Raw genomic sequence first — 22,319 nt, forward strand, 5'->3', positions numbered from 1 at the left:
TGTAGAACACACAACAAACAATAAACAAATAGTGCAAAAAAGTGCAAAACGTTCTGCGGTGCTATATATATACATATGGAAGGAACAAATAACTGTGTAGGTTATTGCCGCTGCCATTTCCCTTATTATCCGATAAGTGGTAAAGTAAGAAAATGAATCTTTGTTCACATTTCGCACAGAAATCTCACTGCAAAGTGGATGACGACTGGTTCTGTTGAATTAGGTCTAAGTTTCATTAAGAGTCAAACACGGTGCAGCTCAGTCACCACTGTTAACTTAACATACCGTCCTCAGTAAACATCTCAAATCAGGCGCCCGGATGTCTTAAGTATAGGCCGCGGGGTCACCTTGTAGGAAAACCATTTACTAGAAAGCCGTCTTTATTAAAAATAACTAAAGCTTTATTCTTTAAAGTTTTTAATGTGTTTTCATGCGACCGCTAAATGCAGTTTACAAGCTCCTACTGTTATAAATAAAATGCTATTAAACCAGGTGCACTCGAAGTTACAGCTTTTGATGCTTCAGCTAAAAAACAATTTTGGAAAACTCAGCATATAATGAATGGAAAGAATGATTACAGATTCGTTGATACACAAAATGCTGGTGGATCGTTCTTTCACGGCGGAGACATTCTCTTGCGATGGACCTGACCCTACACTGGGTACATGGGGACCATTGCTGAAGTAAGGATCTAATGCGTAGCTAGGTGTCGAGTCTCACGGTTAAAAACCCCAGTCCCCGTGTGGCTCAGGGTTCAAAAGCTGCTAAAGATTGGTAGATTCCACGAGAGGTACCCCTTTTAAATACGCTTTATTCCCACCATCCCGCAAATATTAGCACATTTTAAAAACATGACCGTGCTGCATACATATAACAAAATGTATGTACAACTTTTATTTTGAATAATAAAATACCTGTACATGTTGCATTTTAAAACTCATTTGATAAATGTACACACACGTTTTTGTACAAGTTTGAAAAATAAAACACACGTGTACATGTTACATTTTAAAACCCTTGTGCAACTTTGAAAATAATAAAAAAAAACTTCATGTTATATTAACAAAATCTGCTTTGATAAAGAGCCTACAAATTTTTTGCAACTTTGTTTTTGTAAAATAAAAGCCACGTTCATATTAGATTTCAAAACTGATTCGCAAAATGAATGCATAAAACTTTGTACAAACATGCTTGCGCTGCGTACACATAACAAACCGTTTTTGTACAACGCGTCTAGAAAATAAAACACCCGAACATTTTTAAAGCATCTGTACATCTTACTTTGAAAAACTTTCATGTTACATTTTTTAAAACATCTGTACATCTTACTTTGAAAAACTTTCATGTTACATTTTAAAACATCTGTACATCTTACTTTGAAAAACTTTCATATTACATTTTAAAACATCTGTACATCTTTGAAACACTTTCATGTTACACTAACAAATTCATTCGATGAAATATTTTTAAAGACTTACAACACCCTTTTTGCGATGCTGCTAGTTTTACATTTCGGTATCCAAAAGGCAGTTTCCCCACTAGGCAACAATCTGCGTTTGTCGTAGACGTCCCTGACATTTTTATTGAGGTCTATTAAACGTTTTCACGTCGCGTTTGATTTTGTTATAGTGCGGCATTATGGGGAATTATCCCGCTGCCTTTCATTTAACACGCTTAACCTTCGGCCTATGTTAGCTTTCTGTTCCTGTCTCTTATGTTAGACGGGTCGGTGTCAAGCAGCACGTGTCTTACAGTACATCAGCCATAAGATACCCTCAAAACAATTATTTATCATCCAATTTGTTTCTTACTTCTTGGTTACCTTGTTAGGCTTCCTTATCCATGAAAAGATTGGTTTTAATATTTTTGGTGTGGCTTTCTGGACCTTTCTTTTGACAGCATTCCATTCCCACCATCCCGCAAATATTAGCACATTTTAAAAACATGACCGTGCTGCATACATATAACAAAATGTATGTACAACTTTTATTTTGAATAATAAAATACCTGTACATGTTGCATTTTAAAACTCATTTGATAAATGTACACACACGTTTTTGTACAAGTTTGAAAAATAAAACACACGTGTACATGTTACATTTTAAAACCCTTGTGCAACTTTGAAAATAATAAAAAAAAACTTCATGTTATATTAACAAAATCTGCTTTGATAAAGAGCCTACAAATTTTTTGCAACTTTGTTTTTGTAAAATAAAAGCCACGTTCATATTAGATTTCAAAACTGATTCGCAAACTGAATGCATAAAACTTTGTACAAACATGCTTGCGCTGCGTACACATAACAAACCGTTTTTGTACAACGCGTCTAGAAAATAAAACACCCGAACATTTTTAAAGCATCTGTACATCTTACTTTGAAAAACTTTCATGTTACATTTTTTAAAACATCTGTACATCTTACTTTGAAAAACTTTCATGTTACATTTTAAAACATCTGTACATCTTACTTTGAAAAACTTTCATATTACATTTTAAAACATCTGTACATCTTACTTTGAAAAACTTTCATATTACATTTTAAAACATCTGTACATCTTTGAAACACTTTCATGTTACACTAACAAATTCATTCGATGAAATATTTTTAAAGACTTACAACACCCTTTTTGCGATGCTGCTAGTTTTACATTTCGGTATCCAAAAGGCAGTTTCCCCAATAGGCAACAATCTGCGTTTGTCGTAGACGTCCCTGACATTTTTATTGAGGTCTATTAAACGTTTTCACGTCGCGTTTGATTTTGTTATGGTGCGGCATTATGGGGAATTATCCCGCTGCCTTTCATTTAACACGCTTAACCTTCGGCCTATGTTAGCTTTCTGTTCCTGTCTCTTATGTTAGACGGGTCGGTGTCAAGCAGCACGTGTCTTACAGTACATCAGCCATAAGATACCCTCAAAACAATTATTTATCATCCAATTTGTTTCTTACTTCTTGGTTACCTTGTTAGGCTTCCTTATCCATGAAAAGATTGGTTTTAATATTTTTGGTGTGGCTTTCTGGACCTTTCTTTTGACAGCATTCCTCTCGTTTTCAATAAAAAATAATGATAAAATAAACCTCTAGAGAATTATATAAATAAACTGAACTGGTCTTATCTTACCTTACATGTGTGGGGATGCCTTACCTTGATTTTGTTTTAATTTATTTAGTTTAAATAGAGATTCCTGACAAAGTCAAAAAACTTTGATGCAGTATATATTTCGAAAAAAAAGGTTCTTGGGTGTGCTATATAGAACTATAGGGGTTCTAACCAGAGGAAATATAACCATTGCCTTCAAAAAGGTGCCATTTCTTTTAATTGAGAATGTCCAAGGAGTGTCATATATGTACCAAGCTAAAAGGTTCAATATGGAGCCTTTTGTTTTAAGAGTATGCACAAATATATGTGGTGCTTTTATGCATGTTAAACTTAAAAATGGGTCGGTGCCGACCCTATCAGCACCGGAAGGTTATTAATAATGTCTCTAAGGATGGTAGCAAACAGGGCTCTTGGGCCGTCGCTTCACCAGACGCTGCGGGTGGCGAGTCGTGTTGAGCAAAGTAAACCGCATCATTTTCATCATTATTAGCGTTGTTGATGTTGTCTATTTCATTTAATAGCGCTTCAGGTATAGGAGGGGGGGTGTTGCTCCATCCATACCTGCTGATTCAGGTCTTGCGTAGATTTTCTCTTGACCGGTCCGTGCCGTCTCTCTTGTACATAAAATAATAGAGAATACCTATTATTAGAATAAGTTATTTTTAATGTATAGCGTTTATCATATGTATAAAAGAAATAATATACTCACTATATGGAGTTTTCTATCCGCAGTGTCTCCCGTAGAGAAAAAAAAACAAACCCAAAATAGCTGAATCTCTAAAAATAAAATAATTATTTTAAGTTATTTTATTGTATTGTGTTTATCATAAAACACGCGTAAAATATCATAAAACACGCGTAAAAGAAATAATATACTTACTCTATGCAGGTCCCATGTAGTTTTCTCTTTCCAGTAGGGCAATGCCTTGATGATACGGGGTGTGGGGTACTTGTGTCTCTTTACCAAAGGAGGGGGACCCTTCTCAAGGTAATAAAAATTTCACCGGTTGCTTACTTTTTAGGATTCTTTAAGGAGAAATATACGTCCTGTCAAGTTTTATCTGTTGTCTATTTCGATGTACGTTTTAACTGCGTAGACGGTATGGGGGGAGTCGGGGGGAAAAGACAAAATTTACTGAAATACAAAATGTCAAACTTGATGTGTGGCGGGGAGTCGGGGGGAAAAGACAAAACTTTTAACAAAATTTACTGAAATACAAAGTGTCAAACTTGATCTGTGGCCGAAATTACAGTTTGACCGGGATTTGACCTATCGGGATGTACATAGGTTGCATGAGGAAAAACACAAGGCCAAACTGCTACTGCTGCAGGGGGGTGTCGGCTTTCACACACACACACACATACACACACACACAGACGGTCAAACTACTGCTAAGCGTTTTTTTACTGGACGTCAGACCCAGCTCCTCCTCTCATTCTTAGCTCCAACTTGGTCATTCTCACAGGATTTCTTTCAGTCTCGCGCAGCACAACTCTCAGCTCTCCGGCATCGCTCTCTCCGAGTCCTTTGCGGATTATCCAAAGCCACGGGACCTTACCACGGTACCGCAACAGACACAGCATCGCTCTCTCAGAGCCCTTTTCCACAGATTCTCCAAAGCCACGGACCTTACCACGGTGGTACAGCGTACGCTCACACTCCATCAGGTAACCCACCCCCACTCAGACCCAGTGTTTGGGACCTTAACCCCCCCTGCTCAGTCCCCCCCTGCTCGGCACCCGGTGGATGCAGACAAAACAACACACTCATAAGCACTCTACTCAATATAAAATAATAATTACATTATAATAAATAATTAAATAATAATAAATAATTAAATTATAATAAATAAATAAACTATATACAAATAAACCCCTATCCCAACGCTCAACTGGCTCACAGCCAAAAAAAAAAGCCCCCCCTCCCACTACCTCATGACGTCACCCGGCTTGCACCCACCGCCTGTCACTTTTTGATTTATTTGACCTTTGTGACCTTTGACCCAACCTGTCATTTTGACAAAAGCGGCATTCTCCATCTCTCTGTTTCCCCTATTAGAGTTCGACCTACCATTATAAGAAAATGTGTTTTCGTGAAGAAATCATGACAAACTAACACGAAATGAAGATTTCATCATAACTTGAAATTCTGAGTTCATTTCATGAAACCTGCGTTTCCTCTATAAGAGTTCGACCTACCATTATAGGAAAATGTGTTTTCGTGAAGAAATCATGACAAATACCACGAAATGAAGTTTTCATCATAACTTGAAATTCTGAGTTCATTTCATGAAACCTGCGTTTCCCCTATAAGAGTTCGACCTACCATTATAGGAAAATGTGTTTCCGTGAAGAAATCATGACAAACTAACACGAAATGAAGACTTCATCATAACTTGAAATTCTGAGTTCATTTCGTGAAACCTGCGTTTCCCCTATAACAGTTCGACCTACCATTATAGGAAAATGTGTTTTCGTGAAGAAATCATGACAAACTAACACGAAATGATGTTTTCATCATAACTTGAAATTCTGAGTTCGTTTCATGAAACCTGCATTTCCCCTATAAGAGTTCGACCTACCATTATAGGAAAATGTGTTTTCGTGAAGAAATCATGACAAACTAACACGAAATGAAGATTTCATCATAACTTGAAATTCTGAGTTCATTTCATGAAACCTGCGTTTCCCCTATTAGAGTTCGACCTACCATTATAGGAAAATGTGTTTTCGTGAAGAAATCATGACAAACTACCACGAAATGAAGTTTTCATCATATCTTGAAATTCTGAGTTCATTTCATGAAACCTGCGTTTCCCCTATAAGAGTTCGACCTACCATTATAGGAAAATGTGTTTTCGTGAAGAAATCATGACAAACTACCACAAAATGAAGCTTCGTGAAACCTGATTTCATGAAACCTGCGTTTCCCCTATAAGAGTTCGACCTACCATTATTGAAAAATGTGTTTTCGTGAAGAAATCATGACAAACTACCACGAAATGAAGATTTCATCATAACTTGAAATTCTGAGTTCATTTCATGAAACCTGCGTTTCCCCTATAAGAGTTCGACCTACCATTATAGGAAAATGTGTTTTCGTGAAGAAATCATGACAAACTACCACGAAATGAAGTTTTCATCATAACTTGAAATTCTGAGTTCATTTCATGAAACCTGCGTTTCCCCTATAAGAGTTCGACCTACCATTATAGGAAAATGTGTTTTCGTGAAGAAATCATGACAAACTACCACGAAATCAAGTTTTCATCATAACTTGAAATTCTGAGTTCATTTCATGAAACCTGCGTTTCCCCTATAAGAGTTCGACCTACCATTATAGGAAAATGTGTTTTCGTGAAGAAATCATGACAAACTAACACGAAATGAAGTTTTCATCATAACTTGAAATTCTGAGTTCATTTCATGAAACCTGCGTTTCCCCTATAAGAGTTCGACCTACCATTATAGGAAAATGTGTTTTCGTGAAGAAATCATGACAAACTAACACGAAATCAAGTTTTCATCATAACTTGAAATTCTGAGTCCATTTCATGAAACCTGCGTTTCCCCTATAAGAGTTCGACCTACCATTATAGGAAAATGTGTTTTCTTGAAGAAATCATGACAAACTACCACGAAATCAAGTTTTCATCATAACTTGAAATTCTGAGTTCATTTCATGAAACCTGCGTTTCCCCTATAAGAGTTCGACCTACCATTATTGAAAAATGTGTTTTCGTGAAGAAATCATGACAAACTACCACGAAATGAAGATTTCATCATAACTTGAAATTCTGAGTTCATTTCATGAAACCTGCGTTTCCCCTATAAGAGTTCGACCTACCATTATAGGAAAATGTGTTTTCGTGAAGAAATCATGACAAACTACCACGAAATGAAGTTTTCATCATAACTTGAAATTCTGAGTTCATTTCATGAAACCTGCGTTTCCCCTATAAGAGTTCGACCTACCATTATAGGAAAATGTGTTTTCGTGAAGAAATCATGACAAACTACCACGAAATCAAGTTTTCATCATAACTTGAAATTCTGAGTCCATTTCATGAAACCTGCGTTTCCCCTATAAGAGTTCGACCTACCATTATAGGAAAATGTGTTTTCGTGAAGAAATCATGACAAACTAACACGAAATGAAGTTTTCATCATAACTTGAAATTCTGAGTTCATTTCATGAAACCTGCGTTTCCCCTATAAGAGTTCGACCTACCATTATAGGAAAATGTGTTTTCGTGAAGAAATCATGACAAACTAACACGAAATCAAGTTTTCATCATAACTTGAAATTCTGAGTCCATTTCATGAAACCTGCGTTTCCCCTATAAGAGTTCGACCTACCATTATAGGAAAATGTGTTTTCGTGAAGAAATCATGACAAACTACCACGAAATCAAGTTTTCATCATAACTTGAAATTCTGAGTTCATTTCATGAAACCTGCGTTTCCCCTATAAGAGTTCGACCTACCATTATAGGAAAATGTGTTTTCGTGAAGAAATCATGACAAACTAACACGAAATGAAGTTTTCATCATAACTTGAAATTCTGAGTTCATTTCATGAAACCTGCGTTTCCCCTATAAGAGTTCGACCTACCATTATAGGAAAATGTGTTTTCGTGAAGAAATCATGACAAACTAACACGAAATCAAGTTTTCATCATAACTTGAAATTCTGAGTTCATTTCATGAAACCTGCGTTTCCCCTATAAGAGTTCGACCTACCATTATAGGAAAATGTGTTTTCGTGAAGAAATCATGACAAACTAACACGAAATCAAGTTTTCATCATAACTTGAAATTCTGAGTCCATTTCATGAAACCTGCGTTTCCCCTATAAGAGTTCGACCTACCATTATAGGAAAATGTGTTTTCGTGAAGAAATCATGACAAACTAACACGAAATGAAGTTTTCATCATAACTTGAAATTCTGAGTTCATTTCATGAAACCTGCGTTTCCCCTATAAGAGTTCGACCTACCATTATAGGAAAATGTGTTTTCGTGAAGAAATCATGACAAACTAACACGAAATGAAGTTTTCATCATAACTTGAAATTCTGAGTTCATTTCATGAAACCTGCGTTTCCCCTATAAGAGTTCGACCTACCATTATAGGAAAATGTGTTTTCGTGAAGAAATCATGACAAACTAACACGAAATGAAGTTTTCATCATAACTTGAAATTCTGAGTTCATTTCATGAAACCTGCGTTTCCCCTATAAGAGTTCGACCTACCATTATAGGAAAATGTGTTTTCGTGAAGAAATCATGACAAACTAACACGAAATCAAGTTTTCATCATAACTTGAAATTCTGAGTTCATTTCATGAAACCTGCGTTTCCCCTATAAGAGTTCGACCTACCATTATAGGAAAATGTGTTTTCGTGAAGAAATCATGACAAACTAACACGAAATCAAGTTTTCATCATAACTTGAAATTCTGAGTCCATTTCATGAAACCTGCGTTTCCCCTATAAGAGTTCGACCTACCATTATAGGAAAATGTGTTTTCGTGAAGAAATCATGACAAACTAACACGAAATGAAGTTTTCATCATAACTTGAAATTCTGAGTTCATTTCATGAAACCTGCGTTTCCCCTATAAGAGTTCGACCTACCATTATAGGAAAATGTGTTTTCGTGAAGAAATCATGACAAACTAACACGAAATGAAGTTTTCATCATAACTTGAAATTCTGAGTTCATTTCATGAAACCTGCGTTTCCCCTATAAGAGTTCGACCTACCATTATAGGAAAATGTGTTTTCGTGAAGAAATCATGACAAACTACCACGAAATGAAGCTTCGTGAAACCTGATTTCATGAAACCTGCGTTTCCCCTATAAGAGTTCGACCTACCATTATTGGAAAATGTGTTTTCGTGAAGAAATCATGACAAACTACCACGAAATGAAGATTTCATCATAACTTGAAATTCTGAGTTCATTTCATGAAACCTGCGTTTCCCCTATAAGAGTTCGACCTACCATTATAGGAAAATGTGTTTTCGTGAAGAAATCATGACAAACTACCACGAAATGAAGATTTCATCATAACTTGAAATTCTGAGTTCATTTCATGAAACCTGCGTTTCCCCTGTAAGAGTTCGACCTACCATTATAGGAAAATGTGTTTTCGTGAAGAAATCATGACAAACTACCACGAAATGAAGATTTCATCATAACTTGAAATTCTGAGTTCATTTCATGAAACCTGCGTTTCCCCTATAAAAGTTCGACCTACCATTATAGGAAAATGTGTTTTCATGAAGAAATCATGACAAACTAACACGAAATGATGTTTTCATCATAACTTGAAATTCTGAGTTCATTTCATGAAATCTGCGTTTCCCCTTTAAGAGTTCGACCTACCATTATAGGAAAATGTGTTTTCGTGAAGAAATCATGACAAACTAACACGAAATGAAGACTTCATCATAACTTGAAATTCTGAGTTCATTTCATAAAACCTGCGTTTTCCCTGTAAGAGTTCGACCTACCATTATAGGAAAATGTGTTTTCGTGAAGAAATCATGACAAAATAACACGAAATGAAGATTTCATCATAACTTGAAATTCTGAGTTCATTTCATGAAACCTGTGTTTCCCCTATAACAGTTCGACCTACCATTATAGGAAAATGTGTTTTCGTGAAGAAATCATGACAAACTACCACGAAATGAAGTTTTCATCATAACTTGAAATTCTGAGTTCATTTCATGAAACCTGCGTTTCCCCTATAAGAGTTCGACCTACCATTATAGGAAAATGTGTTTTCGTGAAGAAATCATGACAAACTACCACGAAATGAAGTTTTCATCATAACTTGAAATTCTGAGTTCATTTCATGAAACCTGCGTTTCCCCTATAAGAGTTCGACCTACCATTATAGGAAAATGTGTTTTCGTGAAGAAATCATGACAAACTACCACGAAATCAAGTTTTCATCATAACTTGAAATTCTGAGTTCATTTCATGAAACCTGCGTTTCCCCTATAAGAGTTCGACCTACCATTATAGGAAAATGTGTTTTCGTGAAGAAATCATGACAAACTAACACGAAATGAAGTTTTCATCATAACTTGAAATTCTGAGTTCATTTCATGAAACCTGCGTTTCCCCTATAAGAGTTCGACCTACCATTATAGGAAAATGTGTTTTCGTGAAGAAATCATGACAAACTAACACGAAATCAAGTTTTCATCATAACTTGAAATTCTGAGTCCATTTCATGAAACCTGCGTTTCCCCTATAAGAGTTCGACCTACCATTATAGGAAAATGTGTTTTCGTGAAGAAATCATGACAAACTACCACGAAATCAAGTTTTCATCATAACTTGAAATTCTGAGTTCATTTCATGAAACCTGCGTTTCCCCTATAAGAGTTCGACCTACCATTATAGGAAAATGTGTTTTCGTGAAGAAATCATGACAAACTAACACGAAATGAAGTTTTCATCATAACTTGAAATTCTGAGTTCATTTCATGAAACCTGCGTTTCCCCTATAAGAGTTCGACCTACCATTATAGGAAAATGTGTTTTCGTGAAGAAATCATGACAAACTAACACGAAATCAAGTTTTCATCATAACTTGAAATTCTGAGTTCATTTCATGAAACCTGCGTTTCCCCTTTAAGAGTTCGACCTACCATTATAGGAAAATGTGTTTTCGTGAAGAAATCATGACAAACTAACACGAAATGAAGACTTCATCATAACTTGAAATTCTGAGTTCATTTCATGAAACCTGCGTTTTCCCTGTAAGAGTTCGACCTACCATTATAGGAAAATGTGTTTTCGTGAAGAAATCATGACAAAATAACACGAAATGAAGATTTCATCATAACTTGAAATTCTGAGTTCATTTCATGAAACCTGTGTTTCCCCTATAACAGTTCGACCTACCATTATAGGAAAATGTGTTTTCGTGAAGAAATCATGACAAACTACCACGAAATGAAGTTTTCATCATAACTTGAAATTCTGAGTTCATTTCATGAAACCTGCGTTTCCCCTATAAGAGTTCGACCTACCATTATAGGAAAATGTGTTTTCGTGAAGAAATCATGACAAACTACCACGAAATGAAGTTTTCATCATAACTTGAAATTCTGAGTTCATTTCATGAAACCTGCGTTTCCCCTATAAGAGTTCGACCTACCATTATAGGAAAATGTGTTTTCGTGAAGAAATCATGACAAACTACCACGAAATCAAGTTTTCATCATAACTTGAAATTCTGAGTTCATTTCATGAAACCTGCGTTTCCCCTATAAGAGTTCGACCTACCATTATAGGAAAATGTGTTTTCGTGAAGAAATCATGACAAACTAACACGAAATGAAGTTTTCATCATAACTTGAAATTCTGAGTTCATTTCATGAAACCTGCGTTTCCCCTATAAGAGTTCGACCTACCATTATAGGAAAATGTGTTTTCGTGAAGAAATCATGACAAACTAACACGAAATCAAGTTTTCATCATAACTTGAAATTCTGAGTCCATTTCATGAAACCTGCGTTTCCCCTATAAGAGTTCGACCTACCATTATAGGAAAATGTGTTTTCGTGAAGAAATCATGACAAACTACCACGAAATCAAGTTTTCATCATAACTTGAAATTCTGAGTTCATTTCATGAAACCTGCGTTTCCCCTATAAGAGTTCGACCTACCATTATAGGAAAATGTGTTTTCGTGAAGAAATCATGACAAACTAACACGAAATGAAGTTTTCATCATAACTTGAAATTCTGAGTTCATTTCATGAAACCTGCGTTTCCCCTATAAGAGTTCGACCTACCATTATAGGAAAATGTGTTTTCGTGAAGAAATCATGACAAACTAACACGAAATCAAGTTTTCATCATAACTTGAAATTCTGAGTTCATTTCATGAAACCTGCGTTTCCCCTATAAGAGTTCGACCTACCATTATAGGAAAATGTGTTTTCGTGAAGAAATCATGACAAACTAACACGAAATCAAGTTTTCATCATAACTTGAAATTCTGAGTCCATTTCATGAAACCTGCGTTTCCCCTATAAGAGTTCGACCTACCATTATAGGAAAATGTGTTTTCGTGAAGAAATCATGACAAACTAACACGAAATGAAGTTTTCATCATAACTTGAAATTCTGAGTTCATTTCATGAAACCTGCGTTTCCCCTATAAGAGTTCGACCTACCATTATAGGAAAATGTGTTTTCGTGAAGAAATCATGACAAACTAACACGAAATGAAGTTTTCATCATAACTTGAAATTCTGAGTTCATTTCATGAAACCTGCGTTTCCCCTATAAGAGTTCGACCTACCATTATAGGAAAATGTGTTTTCGTGAAGAAATCATGACAAACTACCACGAAATGAAGCTTCGTGAAACCTGATTTCATGAAACCTGCGTTTCCCCTATAAGAGTTCGACCTACCATTATTGGAAAATGTGTTTTCGTGAAGAAATCATGACAAACTACCACGAAATGAAGATTTCATCATAACTTGAAATTCTGAGTTCATTTCATGAAACCTGCGTTTCCCCTATAAGAGTTCGACCTACCATTATAGGAAAATGTGTTTTCGTGAAGAAATCATGACAAACTACCACGAAATGAAGATTTCATCATAACTTGAAATTCTGAGTTTATTTCATGAAACCTGCGTTTCCCCTGTAAGAGTTCGACCTACCATTATAGGAAAATGTGTTTTCGTGAAGAAATCATGACAAACTACCACGAAATGAAGATTTCATCATAACTTGAAATTCTGAGTTCATTTCATGAAACCTGCGTTTCCCCTATAAAAGTTCGACCTACCATTATAGGAAAATGTGTTTTCATGAAGAAATCATGACAAACTAACACGAAATGAAGTTTTCATCATAACTTGAAATTCTGAGTTCATTTCATGAAACCTGCGTTTCCCCTATAAGAGTTCGACCTACCATTATTGGAAAATGTGTTTTCGTGAAGAAATCATGACAAACTAACACGAAATGATGTTTTCATCATAACTTGAAATTCTGAGTTCATTTCATGAAACCTGCGTTTCCCCTATTAGAGTTCGACCTACCATTATAGGAAAATGTGTTTTCGTGAAGAAATCATGACAAACTAACACGAAATGAAGATTTCATCATAACTTGAAATTCTGAGTTCATTTCATGAATCCTGCGTTTCCCCTATAAGAGTTCGACCTACCATTATAGGAAAATGTGTTTTCGTGAAGAAATCATGACAAACTAACACGAAATGAAGACTTCATCATAACTTGAAATTCTGAGTTCATTTCATGAAACCTGCGTTTTCCCTGTAAGAGTTCGACCTACCATTATAGGAAAATGTGTTTTCGTGAAGAAATCATGACAAAATAACACGAAATGAAGATTTCATCATAACTTGAAATTCTGAGTTCATTTCATGAAACCTGTGTTTCCCCTATAACAGTTCGACCTACCATTATAGGAAAATGTGTTTTCGTGAAGAAATCATGACAAACTACCACGAAATGAAGTTTTCATCATAACTTGAAATTCTGAGTTCATTTCATGAAACCTGCGTTTCCCCTATAAGAGTTCGACCTACCATTATAGGAAAATGTGTTTTCGTGAAGAAATCATGACAAACTACCACGAAATGAAGCTTCGTGAAACCTGATTTCATGAAACCTGCGTTTCCCCTATAAGAGTTCGACCTACCATTATTGAAAAATGTGTTTTCGTGAAGAAATCATGACAAACTACCACGAAATGAAGATTTCATCATAACTTGAAATTCTGAGTTCATTTCATGAAACCTGCGTTTCCCCTATAAGAGTTCGACCTACCATTATAGGAAAATGTGTTTTCGTGAAGAAATCATGACAAACTACCACGAAATGAAGTTTTCATCATAACTTGAAATTCTGAGTCCATTTCATGAAACCTGCGTTTCCCCTATAAGAGTTCGACCTACCATTATAGGAAAATGTGTTTTCGTGAAGAAATCATGACAAACTACCACGAAATCAAGTTTTCATCATAACTTGAAATTCTGAGTTCATTTCATGAAACCTGCGTTTCCCCTATAAGAGTTCGACCTACCATTATAGGAAAATGTGTTTTCGTGAAGAAATCATGACAAACTAACACGAAATGAAGTTTTCATCATAACTTGAAATTCTGAGTTCATTTCATGAAACCTGCGTTTCCCCTATAAGAGTTCGACCTACCATTATAGGAAAATGTGTTTTCGTGAAGAAATCATGACAAACTAACACGAAATGAAGACTTCATCATAACTTGAAATTCTGAGTTCATTTCATGAAACCTGCGTTTTCCCTGTAAGAGTTCGACCTACCATTATAGGAAAATGTGTTTTCGTGAAGAAATCATGACAAAATAACACGAAATGAAGATTTCATCATAACTTGAAATTCTGAGTTCATTTCATGAAACCTGTGTTTCCCCTATAACAGTTCGACCTACCATTATAGGAAAATGTGTTTTCGTGAAGAAATCATGACAAACTACCACGAAATGAAGTTTTCATCATAACTTGAAATTCTGAGTTCATTTCATGAAACCTGCGTTTCCCCTATAAGAGTTCGACCTACCATTATAGGAAAATGTGTTTTCGTGAAGAAATCATGACAAACTACCACGAAATGAAGCTTCGTGAAACCTGATTTCATGAAACCTGCGTTTCCCCTATAAGAGTTCGACCTACCATTATTGAAAAATGTGTTTTCGTGAAGAAATCATGACAAACTACCACGAAATGAAGATTTCATCATAACTTGAAATTCTGAGTTCATTTCATGAAACCTGCGTTTCCCCTATAAGAGTTCGACCTACCATTATAGGAAAATGTGTTTTCGTGAAGAAATCATGACAAACTACCACGAAATGAAGTTTTCATCATAACTTGAAATTCTGAGTTCATTTCATGAAACCTGCGTTTCCCCTATAAGAGTTCGACCTACCATTATAGGAAAATGTGTTTTCGTGAAGAAATCATGACAAACTACCACGAAATCAAGTTTTCATCATAACTTGAAATTCTGAGTTCATTTCATGAAACCTGCGTTTCCCCTATAAGAGTTCGACCTACCATTATAGGAAAATGTGTTTTCGTGAAGAAATCATGACAAACTAACAAGAAATGAAGTTTTCATCATAACTTGAAATTCTGAGTTCATTTCATGAAACCTGCGTTTCCCCTATAAGAGTTCGACCTACCATTATAGGAAAATGTGTTTTCGTGAAGAAATCATGACAAACTAACACGAAATCAAGTTTTCATCATAACTTGAAATTCTGAGTCCATTTCATGAAACCTGCGTTTCCCCTATAAGAGTTCGACCTACCATTATAGGAAAATGTGTTTTCGTGAAGAAATCATGACAAACTACCACGAAATGAAGCTTCGTGAAACCTGATTTCATGAAACCTGCGTTTCCCCTATAAGAGTTCGACCTACCATTATTGGAAAATGTGTTTTCGTGAAGAAATCATGACAAACTACCACGAAATGAAGATTTCATCATAACTTGAAATTCTGAGTTTATTTCATGAAACCTGCGTTTCCCCTGTAAGAGTTCGACCTACCATTATAGGAAAATGTGTTTTCGTGAAGAAATCATGACAAACTACCACGAAATGAAGATTTCATCATAACTTGAAATTCTGAGTTCATTTCATGAAACCTGCGTTTCCCCTATAAAAGTTCGACCTACCATTATAGGAAAATGTGTTTTCATGAAGAAATCATGACAAACTAACACGAAATGATGTTTTCATCATAACTTGAAATTCTGAGTTCATTTCATGAAATCTGCGTTTCCCCTTTAAGAGTTCGACCTACCATTATAGGAAAATGTGTTTTCGTGAAGAAATCATGACAAACTAATACGAAATGAAGTTTTCATCATAACTTGAAATTCTGAGTTCATTTCATGAAACCTGCGTTTCCCCTATAAGAGTTCGACCTATCATTATTGGAAAATGTGTTTTCGTGAAGAAATCATGACAAACTAACACGAAATGATGTTTTCATCATAACTTGAAATTCTGAGTTCATTTCATGAAACCTGCGTTTCCCCTATTAGAGTTCGACCTACCATTATAGGAAAATGTGTTTTCGTGAAGAAATCATGACAAACTAACACGAAATGAAGATTTCATCATAACTTGAAATTCTGAGTTCATTTCATGAAACCTGCGTTTCCCCTATAAGAGTTCGACCTACCATTATAGGAAAATGTGTTTTCGTGAAGAAATCATGACAAATACCACGAAATGAAGTTTTCATCATAACTTGAAATTCTGAGTTCATTTCATGAAACCTGCGTTTCCCCTATAAGAGTTCGACCTACCATTATAGGAAAATGTGTTTTCGTGAAGAAATCATGACAAACTACCACGAAATCAAGTTTTCATCATAACTTGAAATTCTGAGTTCATTTCATGAAACCTGCGTTTCCCCTATAAGAGTTCGACCTACCATTATAGGAAAATGTGTTTTCGTGAAGAAATCATGACAAACTAACAAGAAATGAAGTTTTCATCATAACTTGAAATTCTGAGTTCATTTCATGAAACCTGCGTTTCCCCTATAAGAGTTCGACCTACCATTATAGGAAAATGTGTTTTCGTGAAGAAATCATGACAAACTAACACGAAATCAAGTTTTCATCATAACTTGAAATTCTGAGTCCATTTCATGAAACCTGCGTTTCCCCTATAAGAGTTCGACCTACCATTATAGGAAAATGTGTTTTCGTGAAGAAATCATGACAAACTACCACGAAATGAAGCTTCGTGAAACCTGATTTCATGAAACCTGCGTTTCCCCTATAAGAGTTCGACCTACCATTATTGGAAAATGTGTTTTCGTGAAGAAATCATGACAAACTACCACGAAATGAAGATTTCATCATAACTTGAAATTCTGAGTTTATTTCATGAAACCTGCGTTTCCCCTGTAAGAGTTCGACCTACCATTATAGGAAAATGTGTTTTCGTGAAGAAATCATGACAAACTACCACGAAATGAAGATTTCATCATAACTTGAAATTCTGAGTTCATTTCATGAAACCTGCGTTTCCCCTATAAAAGTTCGACCTACCATTATAGGAAAATGTGTTTTCATGAAGAAATCATGACAAACTAACACGAAATGATGTTTTCATCATAACTTGAAATTCTGAGTTCATTTCATGAAATCTGCGTTTCCCCTTTAAGAGTTCGACCTACCATTATAGGAAAATGTGTTTTCGTGAAGAAATCATGACAAACTAATACGAAATGAAGTTTTCATCATAACTTGAAATTCTGAGTTCATTTCATGAAACCTGCGTTTCCCCTATAAGAGTTCGACCTACCATTATTGGAAAATGTGTTTTCGTGAAGAAATCATGACAAACTAACACGAAATGATGTTTTCATCATAACTTGAAATTCTGAGTTCATTTCATGAAACCTGCGTTTCCCCTATTAGAGTTCGACCTACCATTATAGGAAAATGTGTTTTCGTGAAGAAATCATGACAAACTAACACGAAATGAAGATTTCATCATAACTTGAAATTCTGAGTTCATTTCATGAAACCTGCGTTTCCCCTATTAGAGTTCGACCTACCATTATAGGAAAATGTGTTTTCGTGAAGAAATCATGACAAACTAACACGAAATGAAGTTTTCATCATAACTTGAAATTCTGAGTTCATTTCATGAAACCTGCGTTTCCCCTATAAGAGTTCGACCTACCATTATAGGAAAATGTGTTTTCGTGAAGAAATCATGACAAACTAACACGAAATGAAGACTTCATCATAACTTGAAATTCTGAGTTCATTTCATGAAACCTGCGTTTTCCCTGTAAGAGTTCGACCTACCATTATAGGAAAATGTGTTTTCGTGAAGAAATCATGACAAAATAACACGAAATGAAGATTTCATCATAACTTGAAATTCTGAGTTCATTTCATGAAACCTGTGTTTCCCCTATAACAGTTCGACCTACCATTATAGGAAAATGTGTTTTCGTGAAGAAATCATGACAAACTACCACGAAATGAAGTTTTCATCATATCTTGAAATTCTGAGTTCATTTCATGAAACCTGCGTTTCCCCTATAAGAGTTCGACCTACCATTATAGGAAAATGTGTTTTCGTGAAGAAATCATGACAAACTACCACAAAATGAAGCTTCGTGAAACCTGATTTCATGAAACCTGCGTTTCCCCTATAAGAGTTCGACCTACCATTATTGAAAAATGTGTTTTCGTGAAGAAATCATGACAAACTACCACGAAATGAAGATTTCATCATAACTTGAAATTCTGAGTTCATTTCATGAAACCTGCGTTTCCCCTATAAGAGTTCGACCTACCATTATAGGAAAATGTGTTTTCGTGAAGAAATCATGACAAACTACCACGAAATGAAGTTTTCATCATAACTTGAAATTCTGAGTTCATTTCATGAAACCTGCGTTTCCCCTATAAGAGTTCGACCTACCATTATAGGAAAATGTGTTTTCGTGAAGAAATCATGACAAACTACCACGAAATCAAGTTTTCATCATAACTTGAAATTCTGAGTTCATTTCATGAAACCTGCGTTTCCCCTATAAGAGTTCGACCTACCATTATAGGAAAATGTGTTTTCGTGAAGAAATCATGACAAACTAACACGAAATGAAGTTTTCATCATAACTTGAAATTCTGAGTTCATTTCATGAAACCTGCGTTTCCCCTATAAGAGTTCGACCTACCATTATAGGAAAATGTGTTTTCGTGAAGAAATCATGACAAACTAACACGAAATCAAGTTTTCATCATAACTTGAAATTCTGAGTCCATTTCATGAAACCTGCGTTTCCCCTATAAGAGTTCGACCTACCATTATAGGAAAATGTGTTTTCTTGAAGAAATCATGACAAACTACCACGAAATCAAGTTTTCATCATAACTTGAAATTCTGAGTTCATTTCATGAAACCTGCGTTTCCCCTATAAGAGTTCGACCTACCATTATTGAAAAATGTGTTTTCGTGAAGAAATCATGACAAACTACCACGAAATGAAGATTTCATCATAACTTGAAATTCTGAGTTCATTTCATGAAACCTGCGTTTCCCCTATAAGAGTTCGACCTACCATTATAGGAAAATGTGTTTTCGTGAAGAAATCATGACAAACTACCACGAAATGAAGTTTTCATCATAACTTGAAATTCTGAGTTCATTTCATGAAACCTGCGTTTCCCCTATAAGAGTTCGACCTACCATTATAGGAAAATGTGTTTTCGTGAAGAAATCATGACAAACTACCACGAAATCAAGTTTTCATCATAACTTGAAATTCTGAGTTCATTTCATGAAACCTGCGTTTCCCCTATAAGAGTTCGACCTACCATTATAGGAAAATGTGTTTTCGTGAAGAAATCATGACAAACTAACACGAAATGAAGTTTTCATCATAACTTGAAATTCTGAGTTCATTTCATGAAACCTGCGTTTCCCCTATAAGAGTTCGACCTACCATTATAGGAAAATGTGTTTTCGTGAAGAAATCATGACAAACTAACACGAAATCAAGTTTTCATCATAACTTGAAATTCTGAGTCCATTTCATGAAACCTGCGTTTCCCCTATAAGAGTTCGACCTACCATTATAGGAAAATGTGTTTTCGTGAAGAAATCATGACAAACTACCACGAAATCAAGTTTTCATCATAACTTGAAATTCTGAGTTCATTTCATGAAACCTGCGTTTCCCCTATAAGAGTTCGACCTACCATTATAGGAAAATGTGTTTTCGTGAAGAAATCATGACAAACTAACACGAAATGAAGTTTTCATCATAACTTGAAATTCTGAGTTCATTTCATGAAACCTGCGTTTCCCCTATAAGAGTTCGACCTACCATTATAGGAAAATGTGTTTTCGTGAAGAAATCATGACAAACTAACACGAAATCAAGTTTTCATCATAACTTGAAATTCTGAGTCCATTTCATGAAACCTGCGTTTCCCCTATAAGAGTTCGACCTACCATTATAGGAAAATGTGTTTTCGTGAAGAAATCATGACAAACTAACACGAAATGAAGTTTTCATCATAACTTGAAATTCTGAGTTCATTTCATGAAACCTGCGTTTCCCCTATAAGAGTTCGACCTACCATTATAGGAAAATGTGTTTTCGTGAAGAAATCATGACAAACTAACACGAAATGAAGTTTTCATCATAACTTGAAATTCTGAGTTCATTTCATGAAACCTGCGTTTCCCCTATAAGAGTTCGACCTACCATTATAGGAAAATGTGTTTTCGTGAAGAAATCATGACAAACTACCACGAAATGAAGCTTCGTGAAACCTGATTTCATGAAACCTGCGTTTCCCCTATAAGAGTTCGACCTACCATTATTGGAAAATGTGTTTTCGTGAAGAAATCATGACAAACTACCACGAAATGAAGATTTCATCATAACTTGAAATTCTGAGTTCATTTCATGAAACCTGCGTTTCCCCTATAAGAGTTCGACCTACCATTATAGGAAAATGTGTTTTCGTGAAGAAATCATGACAAACTACCACGAAATGAAGATTTCATCATAACTTGAAATTCTGAGTTTATTTCATGAAACCTGCGTTTCCCCTGTAAGAGTTCGACCTACCATTATAGGAAAATGTGTTTTCGTGAAGAAATCATGACAAACTACCACGAAATGAAGATTTCATCATAACTTGAAATTCTGAGTTCATTTCATGAAACCTGCGTTTCCCCTATAAAAGTTCGACCTACCATTATAGGAAAATGTGTTTTCATGAAGAAATCATGACAAACTAACACGAAATGATGTTTTCATCATAACTTGAAATTCTGAGTTCATTTCATGAAATCTGCGTTTCCCCTTTAAGAGTTCGACCTACCATTATAGGAAAATGTGTTTTCGTGAAGAAATCATGACAAACTAATACGAAATGAAGTTTTCATCATAACTTGAAATTCTGAGTTCATTTCATGAAACCTGCGTTTCCCCTATAAGAGTTCGACCTACCATTATTGGAAAATGTGTTTTCGTGAAGAAATCATGACAAACTAACACGAAATGATGTTTTCATCATAACTTGAAATTCTGAGTTCATTTCATGAAACCTGCGTTTCCCCTATTAGAGTTCGACCTACCATTATAGGAAAATGTGTTTTCGTGAAGAAATCATGACAAACTAACACGAAATGAAGATTTCATCATAACTTGAAATTCTGAGTTCATTTCATGAAACCTGCGTTTCCCCTATAAAAGTTCGACCTACCATTATAGGAAAATGTGTTTTCATGAAGAAATCATGACAAACTAACACGAAATGATGTTTTCATCATAACTTGAAATTCTGAGTTCATTTCATGAAATCTGCGTTTCCCCTTTAAGAGTTCGACCTACCATTATAGGAAAATGTGTTTTCGTGAAGAAATCATGACAAATACCACGAAATGAAGTTTTCATCATAACTTGAAATTCTGAGTTCATTTCATGAAACCTGCGTTTCCCCTATAAGAGTTCGACCTACCATTATAGGAAAATGTGTTTCCGTGAAGAAATCATGACAAACTAACACGAAATGAAGACTTCATCATAACTTGAAATTCTGAGTTCATTTCGTGAAACCTGCGTTTCCCCTATAACAGTTCGACCTACCATTATAGGAAAATGTGTTTTCGTGAAGAAATCATGACAAACTAACACGAAATGATGTTTTCATCATAACTTGAAATTCTGAGTTCGTTTCATGAAACCTGCGTTTCCCCTATAAGAGTTCGACCTACCATTATAGGAAAATGTGTTTTCGTGAAGAAATCATGACAAACTAACACGAAATGAAGATTTCATCATAACTTGAAATTCTGAGTTCATTTCATGAAACCTGCGTTTCCCCTATTAGAGTTCGACCTACCATTATAGGAAAATGTGTTTTCGTGAAGAAATCATGACAAACTAACACGAAATGAAGTTTTCATCATAACTTGAAATTCTGAGTTCATTTCATGAAACCTGCGTTTCCCCTATTAGAGTTCGACCTACCATTATAGGAAAATGTGTTTTCGTGAAGAAATCATGACAAACTACCACGAAATGAAGCTTCGTGAAACCTGATTTCATGAAACCTGCGTTTCCCCTATAAGAGTTCGACCTACCATTATTGGAAAATGTGTTT

The 22,319-nt window shown here is 35.4% G+C and overlaps 1 long non-coding RNA gene across 2 annotated transcripts; it reads right to left on the minus strand.

The window, feature by feature from the left end:
- Nucleotides 1-1,964: 1,964 nt before the first annotated feature.
- LOC140586352 (uncharacterized) lies at nt 1,965-4,989 on the minus strand. 2 transcript variants are annotated; one of them, XR_011988183.1, is made up of 3 exons: nt 3,982-4,989; nt 3,811-3,878; nt 1,965-3,715 (listed from the first exon to the last, which is right to left on the minus strand). It is a non-coding gene; the product is annotated as an uncharacterized lncRNA (long non-coding RNA). The 2 variants fall into 2 exon arrangements; XR_011988182.1 differs by having other exon boundaries at nt 3,811-4,989.
- Between the last annotated feature and the right edge of the window lie 17,330 nt (nt 4,990-22,319).

The sequence above is a fragment of the Paramormyrops kingsleyae genome, unplaced genomic scaffold (assembly GCF_048594095.1).
Source record: "Paramormyrops kingsleyae isolate MSU_618 unplaced genomic scaffold, PKINGS_0.4 ups42, whole genome shotgun sequence".
In the NCBI taxonomy this organism is placed as follows: Eukaryota; Metazoa; Chordata; class Actinopteri; order Osteoglossiformes; family Mormyridae; genus Paramormyrops; species Paramormyrops kingsleyae.